At 46.0% G+C, this 21,420-nt stretch overlaps 1 protein-coding gene across 25 annotated transcripts in view; it reads left to right on the top strand.

The window, feature by feature from the left end:
* Positions 1–21,420, top strand: part of ZBTB38 (zinc finger and BTB domain containing 38) — a 134,512-nt gene that overhangs the window by 95,551 nt on the left and 17,541 nt on the right. The window lies entirely within an intron of this gene.

Below are 21,420 nucleotides of genomic sequence, written 5' to 3'. Positions count from 1 at the left end.
GACCAAAGGGAAGATTTTTTTGGTCTCAGAATCTACTCAGCATTCTGGTCTGTCCCTGTGTAGACAGTCTATCCTGGTCCTATAGTCCTTGACCCGAACTCGGAGAGCAGGGGTGCCAAGGTCTCGGGTGGTCCTTGGTACTTGTAGGGGAGGCCGTGGCCAGCCTTACTGCATCCCGGGTCCCTGCTGCAAATTCCTTCTGTTGCCTGTTCCACCCTTTCCCTCAGACTAATGCATGTTCCATCTTTGCTTTAAAACGGGAAGGGGTGGGAGGACCACTTTGAGGAAGCCGAAGGCACAGGGATAGATGGAAAAAGGGATGACGTGGCAGTGAAATGAAGCCCCAAATGGGGTTTTACTCAGACATTAGAGAACTGGCCCACCCTGGGTGCTGTGCTAAATCGGGTTTGAAAAAAAAAAAGCCTGACCTTTAAGATTTTTTCCTGTCAAGGTCTAGCAATTCTGGAGTTTTCTTTAGCCACCCTACCCTGCAAGTTGACTTTTTTTGCACAGAAGCATTGTAAATTACCTGGGAGAACATTTTGTTTTTTCCCTGTAAATGAATATACACTGCGAAGTGAGTTCTGACCTTGTTTGGTTGTTTATTTAAGTCTGAATATTCATTTTTGTTTTTTGATAAGTTTCAGGAAATCACTCAAGAGCTTTGTACCATGTTTGAATGATCTATTTTAAGACTTTCTTTTCTGTTGAACGATTGGCATGTCTGATAAGAAGGCTACGCGTCCCTATTTTAGGAAATATTTTTTGAGGTCCTTAACTTCTCTTTTTCATGTATGAAGCTTAAACAGGAATCTTACCTCCAATCCTAGCAGCTCCCTTACATTAAAAATGACCTGTCCTCCCTGCCCTCCACCCCCCCATGAGGTTCTCTGGCTCAGGGAGAAAAATAAAAGTCGGGTGATTAGTCATTGTGGCGTTCAGCAAACAAACACTTTGGAGGCCATGATTTGTCGCTGGTGGGGCAAAAAAACCCAGGTTATATCTGTCTCTAGCACTGACTGTTGTGAAAGGTAAGTGCCCTGTGTTTCCAGAAGGTCCCCTGAGTGCCCCTGGTTGTTGTGTTCAGGTTTCTGAAACCCGGTGGCCATTTTCTGTGAGTTTGAATCCCTGTGCTAAACCCCTCCCCCTGAGGAGTCCATGAGCATTTGTTTTCTAAAATGAAAGCACAGGCAGAGACTCGAGCTGTTCTACAGAACAGCCTATTTTTAGATTTTTTTTTCCTTAATCAGTGTATTTAAAGCATAATTTTTCTAAACAGTCTATTGTGGGCTAATATCTACACTGAGTTTAGGTTTGTCTGGGGAATTTTACTTTTTTTTTTTTTTTAATGCAGGCAACATATTTATTGACGTAATTGTTCCCTGTTCCTTTTGCCCCCAGATCATTTCACTCTAAAACAGGTGAGCAGGGGGAACTGTTTGGATACCTACTGCCAGAAACCTTCATTTAGTTTTGATCAGATTTATTTTGAGGGTAAACTTGGCAGAAGCAAACAGGAATTTAGTTCCTTTAATACTCTGCCCTCCCCCGCCCCACAGTTTTTCCCGGTCGGTTTCTTTTGTCTGAACCATTGTGCATCCATGTATGTGTCTGGCCAGAGTTTTGGTGACATTTCTGCAGTACAGAAAAGCTTCTGGGCCTCTGGTCATGCGTCAGCCCAGCTGGTGGGCTTGTTTGTGGTCCCTCCAGTCACCCGCACCTCCTGAACCGCAGGGCGAGGTGACAGTTCCACAAGGTGTGTGTCATATCTGGCCTCTTTCCAGAGATTGCAGTATTGCCAATGGTAGCTTCAAATTGGGAAAACGGGAGGTGGAAGAGAAATAATGGAAAACACTGGGGGGAGAGCTTGTGGAAAACAGAAGAGAAGGAATGTGTGTGCAAGGAAAGTATCTACATGGACTCAAATAAATAGCTGACAGCCCAGGACCATAAAAATCATCTCCGTACACTGGCATTTTGGATGGATCCAGGTGGGGGACCTGGGAACACGGGGCTGTCTGTTGACGGTGGGGAGGAAGTATGGCAGAGCAGGGCAAGAGCATCAGTGGCTCTTCTCCATGAGGTTCCCCCACCCTAGTGTGACAGACGCTTCGATTGGTCTCCAGACCAAGGGATTTGCTCTGCACCAGCACCCCCAAAGTCTCTAGACCAGGTAAAGTTGCTTCCTTGAAGAGATTGCTGTTGTTCCACTGAGAACTTCTCTGAGATTCCCCAAGGACACTTGTGGTCTTGCTGGTTAGGCTTTATTGTGTTGACCCTATTGTTTGACATCCAGGCTGTGCTTCTCTGATCTAGTTTCTAGAATTGTTATTGTCTGGGTAATGCAGGAAGGAGCATGATATCAGTTCAAAATGCCCTTACCCAGTAAGGAGCTGTACAGCCGCTGCAGTTACTTCTTCCCATGTTACATTTCCTGCTAATGATGAATATGGAACCCTCTTTTCCTAGATTTATTTTTTTAGTTAAAAAAATTTTTTGGCCATGCTGCACGGGAGGCAGGATCTTAGAGGATCAAACCTGCACCCCCTGCAGTGGAAGCGGCATCTTAACCACTGGACCTCCAGGGAAGCCCCTGGAACCCTCTCTAAAAATGGATGCCTCTAAGAGGCAAATTGTGTGGAGATCTGATGAGGAGTTATTGTCCCTTTCTCAGAGTTTGAGCAGACTGTATCATTAAAATGACTTTAGGGAATGCCCTGGTGGTCCAGTGGTTATTATTCCATGCTTTCACTGCTGGGACCCAGGTTCAATCCCTGGTCAGGGAACTAAGAGTCTATAAGCTTTGCAGTACAGCCAAAAATAAACAAATAAAAATTTAAAAATAAATAAAACAATTTGAGTCAAAGTGGAGAATTTGATACCTACCCTTTTTGTCTCCCAGAACTCATACAGTAGGAAGTTTTCCACATGGGAGTGAACACACTGGAGGGAACCTGAAGAAATACTCTGTGACCTAAATATATTCTGTGTTAGGGCTTCTAACCACCTTTTCTTCATTAAAATGGAGTACTTCTGTAGTTTTGAAAGCTTGAATATTGGTATTTCACCATTTAAATTTTAAGAGGCCTGTGAATCACTGTAGGAATCACTGATACGTTACAGGCCTAAGTGACCTACCTCCATGTCATTGTAGATTAGGGTCTAAAATGCTTTTATATACAGGGACAGGAAGGTGATATAAATGTTCAATGTAGGCTGGATTTAAGAAGATAGAATGGTTAGATCATGGCAAACTGGAGGACATGAAAACTTTTAAAATACTGCAGGGCCGAATGAGCCAGGTCTGCAGGCCGATTCAGCCTCTGGACTGCCGCTCTGCTCGGCAGTTGTAGAGCTTCGCCGTCTGACTCAATCCACCAGGCTGGATTTCCTCAGTGGCAACCTGCCCAGTCTTTTCCTGCAGAACGTTGGGCTTGGAGCTCTCCAAGGCCCAGCCCAAGAAAAATTCATGGCCATCGAGCCTTCTCCATGTCACAGCAAAGAAAGGAGCTACTTTAGCTGTGAAGTGTGTCCATCTCTTACGGGCAAAGTGATTCGTTGGGAGAACACAGCTTTTGTGTCCAAGGACATCTGGAGAGGCATCAGACAAAGCAGCCTTGATTAAGCTGCTCTGTGCTCAGAGTGCCCATTTCAGGATGCAACAGGAAGAACCCACCAAAGGAAGCCCCATCTTATCTGGCCACGTCACTCCCAAGGCAGCTAAATGCCAAGGCTGATCTGGATGGTCTTGGGCAATGGGGTGAAAACAGGGGACAGTAGGCATATCTTGATAAACCTGGTCTGTGATATTGACCTCCGTGGCCCAAGGATGCTTTCTGAAATATCAGGCTGTTAGCTACTTCCTAACTCATCCTAGGCTGGGACAATGTGAGAATTGTCCTCCCTTTCTCTGTTGACACTATTGATCTTCCTTCCGAACATCCTGGAATTTATAAGGCCTTCCCTTTTTTCTAAACGTCTTTTAATCACTCTCCTTTTCATCAGCTCTCTTGGTGCTAAGTGAGTCATAATGTCTGCAAACACTCAGCACAGGGCCTGGCATGTAGAAAGTGCTCAGTAAATATTAGCTTTTATCGTCATTGGCACCATCATCATCACCATGATAACTATGGTCGTTTCCCCAGCAGATATGGAAATTTGGTTTCCTTAAACCTTAAACTTGGTTGTTTACCTCCACAGAGTCTCTTTGGGACAGTCTCTGGGTGGAGGCTGCGGAGAGGTGTGCCTCTCACATTACACTGTAGGCTTGTATGATGGGGTGGTTTTGACCACACTGAGAATATGATCCTGAAGGCTTTGTCCCCTGGCTGCGACTTTAACTTCAGCAAAGTACAGGACTGCTTACTCACACACCCCCACCACTCGCCATTGACCCTTTGGCCATGCAAACCCTCTTGCCTAGCAGGGGAGTTTCTTGTTAAGAGGATAGACCACTTTTGTGCATCAGGGAGCCCACACAAATAGTAATAATGTAGAACTGTGAAGATAGAGCATGTGTAGATACAAAAATGAGGGCAGTCCGTGAAGATTTTGGGAAACTGGTAGGTGATGAGAAGTGGGGTATAACCGAACCTTCTTTAGTGTTGGTGACTGAAGAGTATCGCCTGCTCCCTGGAAACACTTTTTTTTTTTAAGATTTTTTTGATGTGCACTATTTTTTAAAGTCTTTATTAAGTTTGTTACATTATTGCTTCTGTGGATTTTTTTTAATGTTTTTTGGGTTTTTGGCCACAAAGCTTATGGGATCTTAGCTCCCCGACCAAGGATCAAACCCATACCCCCTGACTGCCAGGGAAATCCCTCCTAGGAAATATTTCAGAAAATGGAAATAACTGATGCCATGCTCCCAAGGTGACCTATTGTTTGGACTGGAAGTTACTAAGGTGGTGAGGAGAAAATGGCCACAGCATCTTAGAGATGAAATCCTAGCTTCGTATCATATTCATTTAGTTTAGAAAGTGAATTAAATAAAAGCCTTTTCAGCCCTTCAAAGCGCTCACCTCTATTTTGAGGGTAATGTGGTCTAGTATTTTATTAATTGGTAATTGTGGTGCTTTTTTCTATTTTCTAAAGTACTTTCACATGGAGTCCTGGATACTTAGTGGCCTGGGACCCCTAGGGCTGCATGAGACTTAGAAGTGGAGCTGTATGCTTTGCAGATGACTCTCTCTTGGTTGGTTTCTTTTTTTCCACCTCTTCCTGCCACTGTTGGGGAACTTGGCTTGGAGTTCTGGACTCCAGTCCCCTCCCCCATCCACCTAGTTGAGTTATTGTCATTGTAACGCCAACCCCCCGGGGCCATGATGGGCCGCCCCTCCTCTCCCTCCTGCCAGCGGGGGAAGTCCCTAGGAAGGAGCCTGCCAGATCCCAGATCCGGGGACCAATGACAGCACACTTCACCAGCTAAAGCCACCCCACACCAGCCACGTAGAAGGACCTGTCAGCCCGCGACGCCTCGGCCTAGCAACCTATCCGAACCCCCGTCCCTCTAGCCTGACCATCCCTCACAAGGAACCTATAAAAACCACCCCCAGCAGGGTCCGGGAGCGGACTTCCCCGACCTGTTCCGGTCGGGAACCCCGCCGGGAAGCGCTTAGCCATTAAAAAGCCTATTAGACACTCTTTTGGTGTCCTGGTGTTTTACCTAACAGTCATGGTGTCTGGTAGCCCGCCAGAAGATGTATCTACATCCCCAGAGCTGTGAATGTGACCTTTTCTGGGGGAAAAAAAAGGGTCTTCACAGATGTAAATTTTTAAGGATCTTGAGATGAATTCATCCTGGATTATCAGGTGGACCCTGAATCCAATGACAAGTGTCCTTATAAGAGATACACAGAAGAGAGATGCAGAAAGAGGGGACGGCCATGGGAAGATGCAGCCACAGGCCAAGGAACCATAAAATGGACCATCACAAGCTGGGAGAGGCAGGAAGGATTCTCCCCCTGGAGGCTTCAGAGAGGGCACAGCCCTGCCTGCATCTTGGTTTTGGACCTCTAGCCTCCATTAATGGCACCCCACTCTAGTCCTCTTGCCTGGAAAATCCCATGGGCGGAGGAGCCTGGTGGGCTGCAGTCAGGGGTCGCTAAGAGTCGTACACGACTGAGCGACTTCACTTTCCCTTTTCACTTTCATGCACTGGAGAAGGAAATGGCAACCCACTCCAGTGTTCTTGCCTGGAGAATCCCCAGGACGGGGGAGCCTGGTGGGCTGCCATCTATGGGGTTGCACAGAGTCGGACACGACTGAAGTGACTTAGCAGCAGCAGCAGCAGCCTCCATTAGCTGTGAGAGAATAAATCTCTGTTGTTTTAAGTCACAAAGTTTGTGGTAGTTTGTTATGGCAGTGTTAGCAAACTGATACACTGTCCAGCCTAACCTTGATTCAGAAGTGCCTGGGAACTTGGGAAAAATCAGTTTCTGGGGTCTTAACACCCTGGCTGTTCTGATTCAGTCTGGAGTAGCACCAAGAAACTAAATTTTTCGTAAGAACCTCCAGGTGATTCTGATACATCCAGTCACCTCTCAGTATCGGTATTGATCAAGTTCCTTCTTCTACCCTATTTCTTTTTCATCTTTTTCACCTGCTTTCCTTGGGCATCATCCATGCTCATGTGTGCAGCCAGCTTGTGTGTTGGTGCGATGCGTGGCTGCATCTTCAGCCCAGCTTCCTCTTAGCATCAAAGTCCATCGTGGATCAAAGTGCACTGTGGAGGACTGCTTGAGAGTGCCAGCTGCGTCTCCCACAGGCTCCTCAGAGGGCACACTGACTTAATTCTTCTTCTGCCAGACCAGCCCTCTGGTCTGGCTCCCCCTTTCTCTCTCCTCAAGTTTACAACTAGTTGATTCTTCCATTCAAATAGCTTTTACTTATTTTTCTCTTTGCCATCCTCAGCTGTCTCCTTGCCTTCTTTCCAGCCCCCTCCCGACATCCTTCTCATCAAACTGCTCCGAGAATGACCTGTCTGCATATTTGTCTAAATGATTCCTGCTTCAGATCTTTTAAAGGACTCACCATTTGTCCTGGGTGCACATTAGAACCACCTGGAGAGCTTTTTTTTTTGTTTTTACCCAAGACCAAACGAATTAGAATCTCAAGATGGAGCCTGAGTGTTCATGTTCTCGAGTTCCCATAGGTGATTCCAGTATGCAGGTAAGGTTTACCCAAGGCCCTCCTGGTGTATTCTTCATGACCAGGTCCCTGCCCGTTTCTCCATCTCCATCTCCCATCCGGCCCTGCCCAGCATCTGTGCAGCAGACATCCCACCTCTTTGTGTGTTTAGTCAGTAAGTCATGTCTGACTCTTTGCAACCCAACAGACTGTAGCCCACCAGGTTCCTCTGGCCATGGGATTTCCCAGGCAAGAATACTGGAGTGGGTTGCCATGCCCTTCTCCAGGGAATCTTTCCAGTCCAGGGATCCAACCCGTGTCTCCTGTGTCTCCTGCACTGGAGATTCATTAACACTGAGCCATGTGGGAAGCCCCACCTCTTTGCCAGGCTCCAGATGTGTCATTGTGTTGCCTGCTCCTTTGCCTGACCTGATTAGAATAGAATGCCTTTTTCCTTCTTGGATCCCAGAGAAATTCGCCCTGTCTCTCAAGACTCGGCTCCCGCTCATCCTCCCTGACTATCCTTCCCCAAACTCAGTGTAAGGCTGCCTCCTTCAAAGCCCTGGGCGTGCTCATTAGAGCACTTCCATCATCACGGAGGAGCTGTTTGTCTGCATGTCTGTGTCCTCCATTGGACTGTGGGCTCCAGGAGCTTTCTGAAAAGAAATAAAGGATTAAATAAAGCCAAGGAGATGAAATCATTTTTCTGCTTCTCTGAATCATGGTATCCATACTGCCTTATAGTACATCAGGCACTTTTTAGAAAACAAAAGTCTACTTAAGGGACTTCCCTGGTGGTCCAGTGGCTCAAACTCCACACTCCCAAAGCAGGGGGCCCAAGTTTGATCCCTGGTAAGGAAACTAGATCCCACATTCTGCCACTGAGCGTTCGCACGCCGCAACTAAAATGATCCTGTGTGCCACAATAAAGAATGAAGATCCCTAGTGCATAGTCGTGGTGCAGCCAAATAAATAAATATTTTTTTAAAAAAACACTCTACTTGGTTTTAGTGAATGTAATGAAGTTGTAGCAGTAGAAGCAGTAGTATATAATACCATTAAATGAACACCTAGTTAAAAGCTAGTCAAATCTAGTCAAAGCTATGGTTTTTCCATTAGTCATGTATGGATCTGAGAGTTGGACCATAGAGAAGGATGAGCACTGAAGAATTGATGCTTATGAACTGTGGTGCTGGAAAAGACTCTTGGACTGCAAGGAGATCAAACCAATCAATCCTAAAGGAAATCAGTCCTGAATATTTTTTGGAAGGACTGATGCTGAAGCTGAAACTTCAATATTTTGACCACCTGATGTGAAGAACTGACTCATTGGAAAAGACCCTGATGTTGGGAAAGGTTGAAGGCAGGAGGAGAAGGGAATGCCAGAGGATGAGATGGTTGGATGGCATCACCGACTCAATGGACATGAGTTTGAGTAAGCTCTGGGAGTTGGTGATGGACAGGGAGGCCTGGCGTGCTGCAGCCCATGGGGTAGCAAAGAGTCAGACACAACTGAGCAACTGACCTGAACTGAAGGGAACACCTGCTAGCTGAGGTCTCTGTAATCATTGCCTCATTTATCTATCATGATAGTCATCTCAGGCATCATTCCCATTTTATAGAATGAATTAAATAAAGCACTGTGTGGTCAAATCATGCAGAATGGCAGAGAATATGAAGTAAAATGCATAAATGATCAGCTAGTCAGCAGTATGTGGTATATAGGCTGAACAGGAAAAACCCATTTTATTGGTAAAAATAGCTAATGATGTGCAGTTTTTTGAGTGGCAAGTACACATTTGACACTGACTTTGGCCAACAAAGATACACAGCTACTAAACATATCAATCAGAAGATGAGATGGTAGTTTATATTTACTAATATTTAGAATCACATAAATACAGTTTTCCTTTTAAGTATGCTGGAAGGAATTTGATCCAGAGTCACACGATCAGGGTTGAAAAACCCAACCTTGTCAACTTATAAGCCATGCGGTGTTTGGATTTGGGTTTAATTTTTATGAGCTTTCACATCTTCATCTTGGAAATGGAAATATTATTTCACAGTCCACAGGGGTGTTGTGAGAAAGGAGATCAGATGTTGTGTGTGGAAGTGCTTTGTAGATGTCGCTATTGTTTAGTCACTAAGTCATGTCCGACTCTTTGCAACCCTATAGACTGTAGCCCCGCCAGACTCCTCTGTTCATAGAATTTCCTAGGGAAGAGTACTGGAGTGGGTTGCCCTTTCCTTCTCCAGGGGATCTTCCTGACCAAAGGATACAACCCATGTCTCCTGCTTGGCAGGCAGATTCTTTACCATTGAGCCACCAGGGAATCCTGCTTTATAAATGGTAGAGGGCTAAACAGGCTAAGGTGAGGTGTTCTTTCTTTTTGTTCTGTGTTTGTTGAATAAGAAAGTTTCCAGAAAGTTGGCGTTTGGAAAGACGCAGGATGGGGAAGGCAGTATTTTTCCAGTGAGCAGATACAGGCACTGGAATGATTATAGGCTGGCTGTATTCTCCGGAGCAGCAGGATCTGAGGATGCTGGGATGGGAGCCCCTGAAAAACAAAGTGGCCTGAGCTAGTTAGGATGAGGGAATGAGAAGAATGTTTGGAAAATTAGTCTTCCTGTGCTTGTTGATACAATGGAGCTGCTGCGCTGCTGCTAAGTTGCTTCAGTCGTGTCTGACTCTGTGCGACCCCATAGATGGCAGCCCACCAGGCTCCACCGTCCCTGGGATTCTCCAGGCAAGAACACTGGAGTAGGTTGCCATTTCCTTCTCCAATGCATGAAAGTGAAAAGGGAAAGTGAAGTCGCTCAGTCATGTCCGACTCTTTGCAACCCCATGGACTGCAGCCCACCAGACTCCTCTGTCCATGGGATTTTCCAGGCAATAGTACTAGAGTGGGTTGCCAGTGCCTTCTCCAGCAATGGAGCTGGGATAATGCCTATAACCAAGGACCAGCCCAGGAACTACAGATCAGCTCCAGGGCCTTGCCATCTTGTTCTTTAGCTCATAGTCTATTCCCAACAACTTTACCCGCAGCAACTCTGAAGTTTTGAGGTCTCAGAGTAAAAGCTCACTTACCCTGAGGTCCCAGTGTCTTCATCCAAACATATTAGTGTATTAACACACCAGAGCTTCTCTTTGCAGAGTCAGGGTTGCTTCCTGATAGCGTGGCTGTAACCTTCTTCCTCTTTCAGATGAAACTGAGCTTTATCTTTTTTTATTCTAACAAATTGAAGAATATTTTCTAAGTCATCATCAGTATTACAATCCTGATGTTAAAATAAAGTCTGAGTGGGTAAAAAGAATGATCACATTCTGCCAGTCTTTGGAGGAGAGCAGAGACCGGCTTTTGTCACAGACATTACCACCCTAGACTTACTTGGAAGTTTCTGAAGGAGGAGTCAGCATATCATGTTCAAGGAATCAGTAGTTATATTTTAAGATAGGATTGTCTTTCTGAAATATTCCAACAGACTCGAAATTATGGACCAAAGGAACACAACTGCATTTCACAAGAATGAGTGAATTTTTTAAAGAAAAGAAAGAAAGATAACGCTAAGTCATATCCAACTCTTGTGACCCCATGAACTGTAGCCTGCCAGGCTCCTCTGTCCAGGAGATTCTCCATGCAAGAATACTGGAGTGGGTTGCCATTTCCATCTTCAGGGGATCTTCCTGACCCAGGAGTGGATCTTAGGTCTCCTGCCTTGTAGGTAGATTCTTTACCAGCTAAGCTACATAGGAAGCCTACATGAATTTTTGAGGATCAGTTTAAAAATTCAGCTTTGGGAGTTGGGAAGCCAAGGAAGAAGAAGAACACAAAGGCAGAAAGGAGAACTCCATACCAAAAAAAGAGTCTAATATTATACATAAAATCCAATTATCACACACTTACTATTTGCTATGTATTTACTTGCCCTGGCTGGGTGCCCGTGTGTGTGTGTGTGTGTGTGTGTGTGTGTGTGTGTGTGTAAAGTTGCTTCAGTTGCGTCTGACTCTTTGCAGCCCCATGGACTGTAGCCCACCAGGCTCCTCTGTCCATGGGGTTCTCCAGGCAAGAATACTGGAGGTGTTGCCATTTCCTTCTCCAGGGGATCTTCCCAACTCAGGGATCGAACTCGCATCTCTTACGTCTCCTGCGTTGGCAGGTGGGCTCTTTACCACTAACGCCACCTGGTACTCTCATTGAATCCCCCCAGCAGCCCACGAGGTCTTTATGATTTGCTCCAATTGATATGTGAAGAGACCGAGGCTTAGGGAAGTCAGGAACACTCTAAGGTCCTGTGTCAGTGAGCAGGTCTGGTGGCTGCCAGTTGAGGAGTATGGTGATATGCTTAAGGTGTATGGAGCCAGAAATCTGGAACCCTGTTTTAGTGATACCATGAGACCTTAAGCAAGTCATTCTACTTCTCTGTGCCTCCATTTTCTCATATCTAAAATGAGAGGGTTGGACGAAACTATCTAAAGTTCCTTGTCTGTAAAATCCTCTTTGCCGGGGCCTAGTTGAAGGAACTGGAGATGTTTAGCCCAGGGAAGGGACATGCAGACCTTCCAAGGGCTGTCACATGCAGAGGTCACAACTGAGGGCTCTGCGTGAGGACTGCTCCTCTAAGGAGGAAATTCCCACACTGGGTGGAGTGGTCCCCACCCCTGGTCTGGAGAATCTCGAGAATCCGTCTACAGCAAATGAAGAAGTAGTTAGAAGGCATGCTCCACTAAGAATCTTGCTCCATGCTTTTTGTTATCTAAAACACCCAAGGTCTATTTATTTTGAAACGAAATTCATTCATCTGCCCATTTTGAGCAAGGTTTTGGGAACTGGATCCCCAGTGACTCAGGACCCAAGAGCATCTCTGTGTGTGGACTCAGCACCATCTTGTGGACGTGGCACTGGGAACTGGGAACTGGGAACGTACTCTAGTCGTCCAGTGGAAAAGAACTTCAGGACACAAGCATGAAAGAGTTGCTGCCCTGGGAAAGGCTCCTCAGGGATCATGAGGGGCTGATCCCTTAGAGGAACTGCCTGCTCTCAAAGTGAGGGTCTGCCGTGGGGAATTTACTTGTCTGTCTCTAACCCTGTTATGATGCCCTTGACACCTGGGAGAGTAGAGTGGGCAGGTTCGGTGACACAGTAAGCCAGACCTTCCAAGGAGTTGTGGTACAGCACCCAGGGTCCTATTTCCTAGGGTGGTGGGCATCAGTACAGAGGCCTCAGGAGGGAGCCCCGGGCCCCTTCCCTCTGGCCTTCCTCTCCCGTATCCTGTCTCCAGCCCCACCTCCCCTGGTCCAGGACTCTGCTTCGTCCGCTCTCCTTGCTGGCATTGATCACCACTCAGAGCATCGCTTGCCCTGTTGTGCTTCAAGGCCCCCTTCTCCACAAGGTGAGGATGGAACAGATGGAAGGCGTAAAGGGAACCAGAGCACTGGGGCTGAAAATGCTTTGCCTTCCCCAGCCCTGACTCCTCATAATGGTGAGACTAGCCGTCTGGGTGTTCTTGGCATTTCTGTATGTGAAGAAGCTGAGCAATCTTATTCAGAGCTAAGATGACGGTCAAGAGCAGTATTGCTCAGCGCCTTTACCAGGCTGAAAAGGTCCACCCGTGGCCCTGAAGAGGCCACTAGAGGGGTAGAAGCTCTCCCTGGTTGTTGCGAACCCAACCTCTTTTTCTCTGCTTATTCTTCATCGTTGGGTTGGTAGAAATATGTATAATAGGCATGCAGGGCTCCCCCAGATAATAGAATCAGGTGATTTTGCACCTGTTAACACATAGTTACTGGCTTTATTGATACTATATTATGATACATATACCTGTTCTTTGAAAATGCCCTTTTAATTACATTACTATACCCATATTAACAGACTTTTCTTAACAGGCTCAGACGGTAAAGAATCTGCCTGTAATGCAGGAGACCCAGATTCTATCCCTAGGTCAGGAAGATCCCCTGGAGAAGGAAATGGCAACCCACTCCAGTATTCTTGCCTGGGAAATTCCATGGACAGAGGAGGCTGGTGGGCTGCAGTCCATGAGGTCACAGAGTCAGACACGACTGAGCAACTAACACACAATGTGTTACCCACAGTCCCTTATTTTGCTGAGTATTTATTTTTGTACTTCTTTTCAGCAAGTATGTTTTTCTAACTTCCCTTCTTTTAGGGTCAGCCTGACCTGAGTCCCATAATTCCTGCCTGTCCGGCCCACCAGAGCTAAGTTGCCCAAGCTCCCTGGAAGCTCTTGAAGCCGGGGACTCTCCAGGCCACTCATTGCTCCACTTCAGCCCCAGGGAAATCCCCACTTAAAAAATGACCCCCTGCTTCCAACACCCTTTCAACCAACAGGCGTTAAATTGGTTGCTATTATCATAATGAGATGAGCTAAAGAAAAGAGTTGCTGGGATTGTTTTGTTTTCTGGAATTTTCATGGAAAATTATCAGCGTGTAAAAGAGCAATAGACTGAGATACTATGGTTTATCTGGATTGTCCCTTCTAATCCTATTAAGAACTAAGTTGCACTATTATATCCATTTTATAGATTAAAAAAAAAAAAAGCCCAAGTCTTGAGATGCTAATTAACTTGTTTAAATTCATACAGCTACTAAGTGGCAGGACTGGAGTTTGAGCCCAGGAGTGTGTTAGCAGGGGCCCTGCTCTGCCCTCTGAGGATAAAGATGACTCCACAGGAGGAGAAAGGATAGCTCAGGGACCGAGAGAAAGAAAGCTTGGAACAACTGGCTCCTTCTGACAGTTGTCAAAAGTTTCAATCAGGGAATTCAATGGCAGCTTGAACCAAAATCCAGAATCAGCATATAAATGTGCAAAACCCCAGACCAAACCCAGATTTTCAAAAAAAATTTCACTGAATCAGCTACAACCTAATGAATCCATTAAACTGAGACATAAACTAAAAAGACTTTTACATGAAAAATCCAGGACATCAAAATGTTCTCTAAAATAAATCATAACCAGACTGCTGTTATTAGGTTCCTAGTTTAAGAGAGAGGAGGTCTTAAGACTTTACCCTTGCAAAAATCCCCTCGGTGTGAGGGCAGAGAAGCAAATGTGGTCTGCCAAGAGACTAAAGAGATAGGAGAGATGATGAAGCAGAACACAGGGAAGGCTTTCTTATGAAATAAAAGAATTTCACCACATAAAACAAGCATGTGGGACTTCCTCTACAGTCCAGTGGGTAAAACTCCATGCTTCCACTGCAGGGGGTATGGGTTCAATCCCTGGTTGGAGAACTTAGATCCCATGTGCCAAATGGCCAAAAAATAAAAATAAAACAAGCACATGATCCAATAAACGACCAGCACCAGGCCTTGTTTTTATAGCCAAAAGTTGAGTGACCTTCTGACTTAAAAAGACAAGTGCACACAAAAGAAATATATAGATTATTTGTCTTAAACACATTATTTTAGTTTCCTTCCTGTCGAGCTTTTACTAATTGCTAAAAAATTGCTAATAGCCAATTTGGATAATTTTTATTTAAGATCTTAATGCTTTCTTCCATAGGCTTAGAAGAAGTGCTAACATATGATGCAGGTAAAGAAAATAATTTTGATGATACTTACAACTCAATGCCCACATATGGGCTAAGGCTCAGATGTAATAACTCCTCTTGGCATTAAGAAGATGATTTGTTGATGAGCCCCTCTAGGGTGGTAAACACCGTGAGGGGACTGAGGAACTCCCGGCACACAGTGAAATGGAGTATTTGTCCCTACCATTGAGGAATTTCACATTCCCTGTATTTGGGGCCTGTGGTCAAGACTTGGTAATATTTGTTCCTACTGACATTTACCACTAATAATAATTAATTGGTAATAGTTATTATTAATAGCTAATGTTTATTAAGCTTGACTTTGTGCCAGATATTAAGCCAACCACTTCATGGTTACTGTCATTTAATCTTCATTTTAACCTGATAAGATGCTATTATTAGCTCCATTTTGCACATGAAGAAGCTGAGATACAGAGTAAGAAGCTTGCCCAAGGTCATAGCCAGAACTTGATGAGAGCCAGACTTGACACCAGAGTTCAGGCTCTTAGCCACAGTGCCAGACTGGGCATGGTCTGCTGTATCCCGCATTATCCTTCAGGAGGACCCTGCTTCATGAGTGGACTAATGCCATGTTCTGGGGTCCCTCAGCTCTCTTAGTTCAGTAGCTTTAATCACCCACCTATGCAGCCCACTCCAGTGTTCTTGCCTGGAGAATCCTAGGGATGGTGGAGCCTGGTGGGCTGCCGTCTGTGGGGTCACACAGAGTCAGACACGACTGAAGCGACTTAGCAGCAGCAGCAGCAGTATGCCCCTTCTGTGCCCACTTCTTGTGGTACCCCCTTGTGTTATACTCAGTAGCTGGAGGGTGGTAGACATTTGATAGATACCACCTTGAGATGGAAGTGGACCAAAATGATAATGTTTATTTAATAGTGTCATCTATTACTTTGATGACTTTTTTTAATGACATTTAAAAAAAAATTACTTATTTATTTAGATGCCCCAGGTCTCAGTTGCGACATGCAGGGTCTTCCATCTTCGTGGCAGCATTTGAACTTTTAGTTGCCGCATGTGGGATCTAGTTCCCCAAACAGGGATCAAGCCTGGGCCCCCTGCATTGGGAGCACGAGGTCTGAGCCACTGGACCACCAGGGAAGCCCCTGAAGTTTACATTTTTTAAAGAAAATAAAAGTAGAAATTATTTTAGTATAAATTTATTTTAATTGGAGGTTAATTACTTTACAATATTGTATTGGTTTTGCCATACATCAACATGAATCCACCACAGGTATACATGTGTTCCCCATCCTGAACCCCCCTCCCACCTCCCTCCCTGTACCATCCCTCTGGGTCGTCCCAGTGCACCAGCCCCAAGCATCGAGTATCATGCATTGAACCTGGACTGGCGATTTGTTTCATATATGATATTATACATGTTTCAATGTCATTCTCCCAAATCATCCCACCCTCTCCCTCTCCAGCAGAGTCCAAAAGACTGTTCTATACATCTGTGTCTCTTTTGCTGTCTCGCATATAGGGTTATCGTTACCATCTTTTGGAAAATTCTGAATTACATGAAGTGTTTACTCCAGGACCATCTGATGATCCGTATAGAATCGTTGTGCATATGGGGGATACAGCCCCTTCTGGCAGGGGGATGCAGCCCTCAGCAGGGTACCTGCCTGGGGCCAAGCAAACTGTGGGCGGGCTATGAGCCCCCCAAGACCCCCACCCCACAGCATACCATAGAGCATAACCTGTTCCCTTGTAGGTGGTGCCCTGCTCAAATCCAGGCTACCGATTGCTAAACGCCCACACACTGATTGGTAGGCTGGGGTCATGAGCATAGGAGCTTTTGATACCAGTAAAGAACTTTTGATACCAGGAAAAGCTAAGTGGTTTGTTTTGTGGTGCTCCAAACGTATAGTGGAGAGTGTAGTTTTTGAGTCATCCTGCTCAGGTTTTAGTCCCAGCTTTGCTGCTCACTGACTAAATGACCTTGGTCAAATTAAACAGCTTCTCCAAGTCTCAGTTTTCTCATTTTCAAAATAAGGTTGCTGTGAGGCTTCATCAGGACGGTGTATACGGAGTGTGCAGAGCACTGCTGGGCACAGGGATGTGCTTGTGTGGTGTTGGGGGCATAGCGCGCGGCTGGCTTTAGGTGAGCTTCCTCCTGTCCCGTGAATGAGTGGGGGACACTGACACATGTGTGGTGGAATGTCAATGTCACTTTAAAGCAGCTCTCAGGGAGGCTGCCCAGAGGGGCTCCAACACCCACAGGAGACACAGTGACCTGATTCTTCAAAGGGTAGTTAGAAGTCGTGGGCTAGCTTGTGTGCACAGCAGACCTGGGTTACTTTCAGCAGGATGCAACACAGCCATCTACCCAGATCCTGTTCCCAAAACGGATTCAGTATCAGCAATGTCACCTGGCTTCTGTTCTTTTTGAGATTCAACAGGTGAGTCCGATGTAGTTCTGCAGAGAACCACCATTGTAAGCTCACATTATGATGCCTCTTCCGTCTTGCTGCTGGTTGCCTGCTGGGCAGAGAGGGCTTGTGTATGCCTTTGGGGGTGGGTCACCAATCAGTGTACCAGGAAACGCAAGCATCCAGAGTATAGGACCCAGAATCAGGCCACAGACCCAGCTGTGCTTCACTTATCCCAGACCCTGCTGCTGATCAGCATTTCATGAGAGGGGGCTGAGCGAGGGAAACGACCTTGGAAGGAACTGAAAGTGGTTACAGAAAGCAGACGTCCCTGGGGGTGCTTGCAGGGAGCACAGGTACGGAAATGGAGCCTTGTTAAACACCCAACACTAGGACCTTTTGCTGCACCCTCGTGTTGATAACTTTAAATTTTTAGCATTTTTTTTAAGTTAACTTTTAAAAGTTTGTTGCTAGTTCAGTCCAAGCACTCAGGAGACAAAGGTCAAATGCTTAGGGCTTAAAGACAAAAGGACAAAATTGAACTGAGTACATTTTAAAGACCTTCAGTTCAGTTCAGTCGCTCAGATGTGTCCGACTCTTTGTGACCCTGTGAATTGCAGCACGCCAGGCCTCCCTGTCCATCACCATCTCCTGGAGTTCACTCAAACTCACGTCCATCAAGTCAGTGATGCCATCTAGCCATCTCATCCTCTGTCATCCCCTTCTCCTCCTGGCCCCAATCCCTCCCAGCATCAGAGTCTTTTCCAATGAGTCAATTCTTCACATGAGGTGGCCAAAGTACTGGAGTTTCAGCTTTAGCATCAGTCCTTCCAAAGAAATCCCAGGGCTGATCTCCTTCACAATGGACTGGTTGGATTTCCTTGCAGTCCAAGGGACTCTCAGGAGTCTTCTCCAACACCACAGTTCAAAACCATCAATTCTTCGGTGCTCAGCTTTCGTCACAGTCCAACTCTCACATCCATACATGACCACTGGAAAAACCATAGCCTTGACTAGATGGACCTTTGTTGGCAAAGTAATGTCTCTGCTTTTCAATATGCTGTCTAGGTTGGTCATAACTTTTCTTCCAAGGAGTAAGCGTCTTTTAATTTCATGGCTGCAATCACCATCTGCAGTGATTTTGGATCCCCCAAAAATAAAGTCTGACACTGTTTCCACTGTTTCCCCATCTATTTGCCATGAAGTGATGGGACCAGATGCCATGATCTTCGTTTTCTGAATGTTGAGCTAAAGACAAAAGGACAAAATTCAACTGAGTACATATTAAAGATCTTACTGGTTTTATTTAGTAATTCCTGAGTCAGGCAACATCCGATCTAGCAGACAGAATGGAGCTCCAAAGAGCTACACAAGGTGAGAGGTTTTATTGGCAGAAGGGAACAGAACAAGGAAATTATACTAGGCAGAAAGGTGGGTTGGTTATTGCAAGGTTCCTTTCCTTATAGGGGGGTGACAGGGATTGTCAGGCAGACTACCTAACTAATGCTTATCAGTCTATTCCTGATTTAAGCTGATATCTAGGATTGCGTTGCAGAGAGAGCCAAAACTCTTAAGTAAGTTCCAGTTTGATGACATGAGGCATAGCATAAGCAGCTCCATTTTGGGCCTGTAGTTTTGTCTTTAACAGAACAAAGCACGTCATTAGAGCTTGAAGAAATACTCTTTTCCTGTCTTTGAGCCAAAGCAATAACAGTAAGCAGTTTTTTGGTGCTTCAGAGCTGTGTTTCATTGTTTTAACTTGTGTGAGCAGTAATTTATGGCAGTGGACAGCCCTCGCTTGTCTTATCCAGCTCCAGTTTTAGGCCAGCAGAGTTGATTGTGTGTGTGTGTGTGTGTGTGTGTGTGTGTATGTTTTGTTTTTCCTTTTATAGTGTCAGACTTTTTGATTTTTTAATGTTCAACCTTTTAGCATCAGTGACAAGTAGTAGGGCAGTTCGTGTTGACCTAACTCTGGATCCAGAAAGCCTGGTTAACGGTGCCAGGTATGGTGGGCTCTAGAGAGCTTATTGTCTGGGTGTTTTTTGTTTTTGCATTTACTTCATGAAAGTGTATCAGCGTGTTATATGCCAAGAGTGGTGCTGAGAGCTAGGGGAAACTGTGGTAAATAGTTTCAGCCTTCACAGAATTCATACGCTTGTGGTAAAGCACACATCTATCAAATAATACTTAACTACAACCATAGTGCGTGTGTGTGTGCTAAGTCGCTTCAGTCATGTCTGACTCTTGGTGAGCCTATGGACTGTAGCCCTCCAGGCTCCTCTGTCCATGGGATTCTCCAGGCAAGAGTACGGGAGTGGGTTGTCATGCCCTCCTCTAGGGGATCTTCCCTACCGAGGGATCAAGAACGTGTCTCCTGCATTGCAGGCGAGTTCTTTACCACTAGCTCCACCTGGGAAGCCTATAACCATGGTATATACTATGAAAGAAGAGTCTGCTGACGGGTATAGGAACAGGTAAACCTGATTGAGGGGTAATGGATTGTTGGATAGAGATCAGGATAGGCTGCTGCCTGGGGTGGCTTCAGAAGCTGCATGTGCAGAGGCCCTGAGGTGGGAAGATCCTCGGCATATTCAAGGAACAGAAGGAGGGCTGGTGTGGATTAGAGTGGCAGGAAATGAGGTCAAATCACAGAGACCTTCTAAGCCTTGGTAAAGATACTGGAATTTGGATTCAGGATTCTAAGGAGCCTCACTAACCGTGTCTCAGATCCATGTTGGCCAAGAGATTTTTTTCACTGTCATGGAAAGGCTCCCTCCCACCCCACAGCTTCTCTTCCCCTAACCCGCCCCTGATGCTTCATTGCCACTCGTCTCATGCTTTATCCCGATTGACAGGTCCCCAGCCAGAGTCTCATGATCCCTGAGATTGTATCATCCACAGGCCTGTAATGAAAGGACAAGTCTAAATACTCAAGTGGGGGATGGGGGGAGGCACATTCAGTCCACATCCTTGGACTGAGTAGGCAACAAACTTTTAAAAATCAACTTTTTTTTTTTTAATACTAAACATCTTAAGTCAGCTACATGTGAGTGTAGTGTAAAAGCCTCTGCTGTTTAGTAAATTCTGGGCTGTGGGGCAGACGCTGACTGACTGTGTGTTCAGCTGACACCTTGAAATTGCCTTGTGTCCCATTACGGTACACCCGGGGAAGCCATGATAGGTCCCAGGCCTGAGGCTCATCCTCTGGCAAGGCACAGGTTGCCCTGGTAACTACCACCCATGGTCACGGGTCGGCTTGCCTGAGCTCCAATCCCCAGCTGGTTTTTCAGGGGACCCCTCTGGCACACTCTGCTTCATGTCAGGCAGCATTTTTCAGTGACTTCTGGGTGTGGGGCCCAGGCAGGCTACCCCCCCCCCCATTAGCCCTATCTCTTGGAGTCCACCCTGGTCTGTTCCCTGCCTCGGGCTTCTCAGGGGTGAGCCTGCACCACCCGCCTGCAGCTTGGGCTTGGTGCAGAGCCATCTTGTGCTCGGAGATGGCGAGTCAGCTGCTCCGACTTCCCTCCTGCTCTGTGCCCATGCGTGCCGCGGTAGCCTGCAGGGGGCTGGGCGCCGCGCGCATCAGCAGTTACCACTCTGCTGTGAGCGAGGCAGTGCCCTGGGTTCCATTTCCACCTCTGTACCGTGGGCCTGAGATTAGCAGCTTCCATGTGGTGAGCACTGACTCTGTTAATGCATTTAACCCCGAGTTGGTAGTAGTGTCTCCATTTTATGTGTCTGCCTCACGGGATTATGAAGGGGATTAGATAGATTAATATGTAAGTGCTTTACAACCTGAAATGTATCAGATGAAAGCAGTTTTATTCAAAATTGGTTGGGGAAATTCACATAGATGAACCTTGTAATTCGAAGTATATACAGTGCCTATCCATACATAATGCTGATTTAGGACCGTGTATCTGTTTATAGTACAGATCATTCATGTAGTACATGAATATTTTGAGGGCCTGAGATGTATCAGGCACTGTTCTAGGTGCCTAAGCTACATCAGTGCAGCAAATCAGAGATTTCTGTCCTCATGATGCTTAAATTTCTAGCAGGCAGATGGACAGTCAATAATGAGTAAATTCTGCAGTGTATGGGGATGCTGTGAGTGCTGTGGAAAAGAAAAAGCAGAGCAGATAAGTGGGGCCAGGAGTGTGGGTGGCTCTTTTCATCAGGGTGAGTCTCTGCTTTCAAACAGTTCCCAAGTGCCTGTTGTGCCCTGTGGCCTGGAGACATAGCCATGAACGGACGGATAAGGTCCTTTCCCTCCTGGAGTTGACTTTCTGGCAGACACAGTGGACAGTGAACAAGCAGGCAAATACTTCTGATAACTGCAGATTGAAGTAT

Source organism: Ovis aries, chromosome 1 (genome assembly GCF_016772045.2).
Source record: "Ovis aries strain OAR_USU_Benz2616 breed Rambouillet chromosome 1, ARS-UI_Ramb_v3.0, whole genome shotgun sequence".
NCBI lineage: Eukaryota > Metazoa > Chordata > Mammalia > Artiodactyla > Bovidae > Ovis > Ovis aries.
This window is presented reverse-complemented; position numbering and strand designations above follow the sequence as displayed.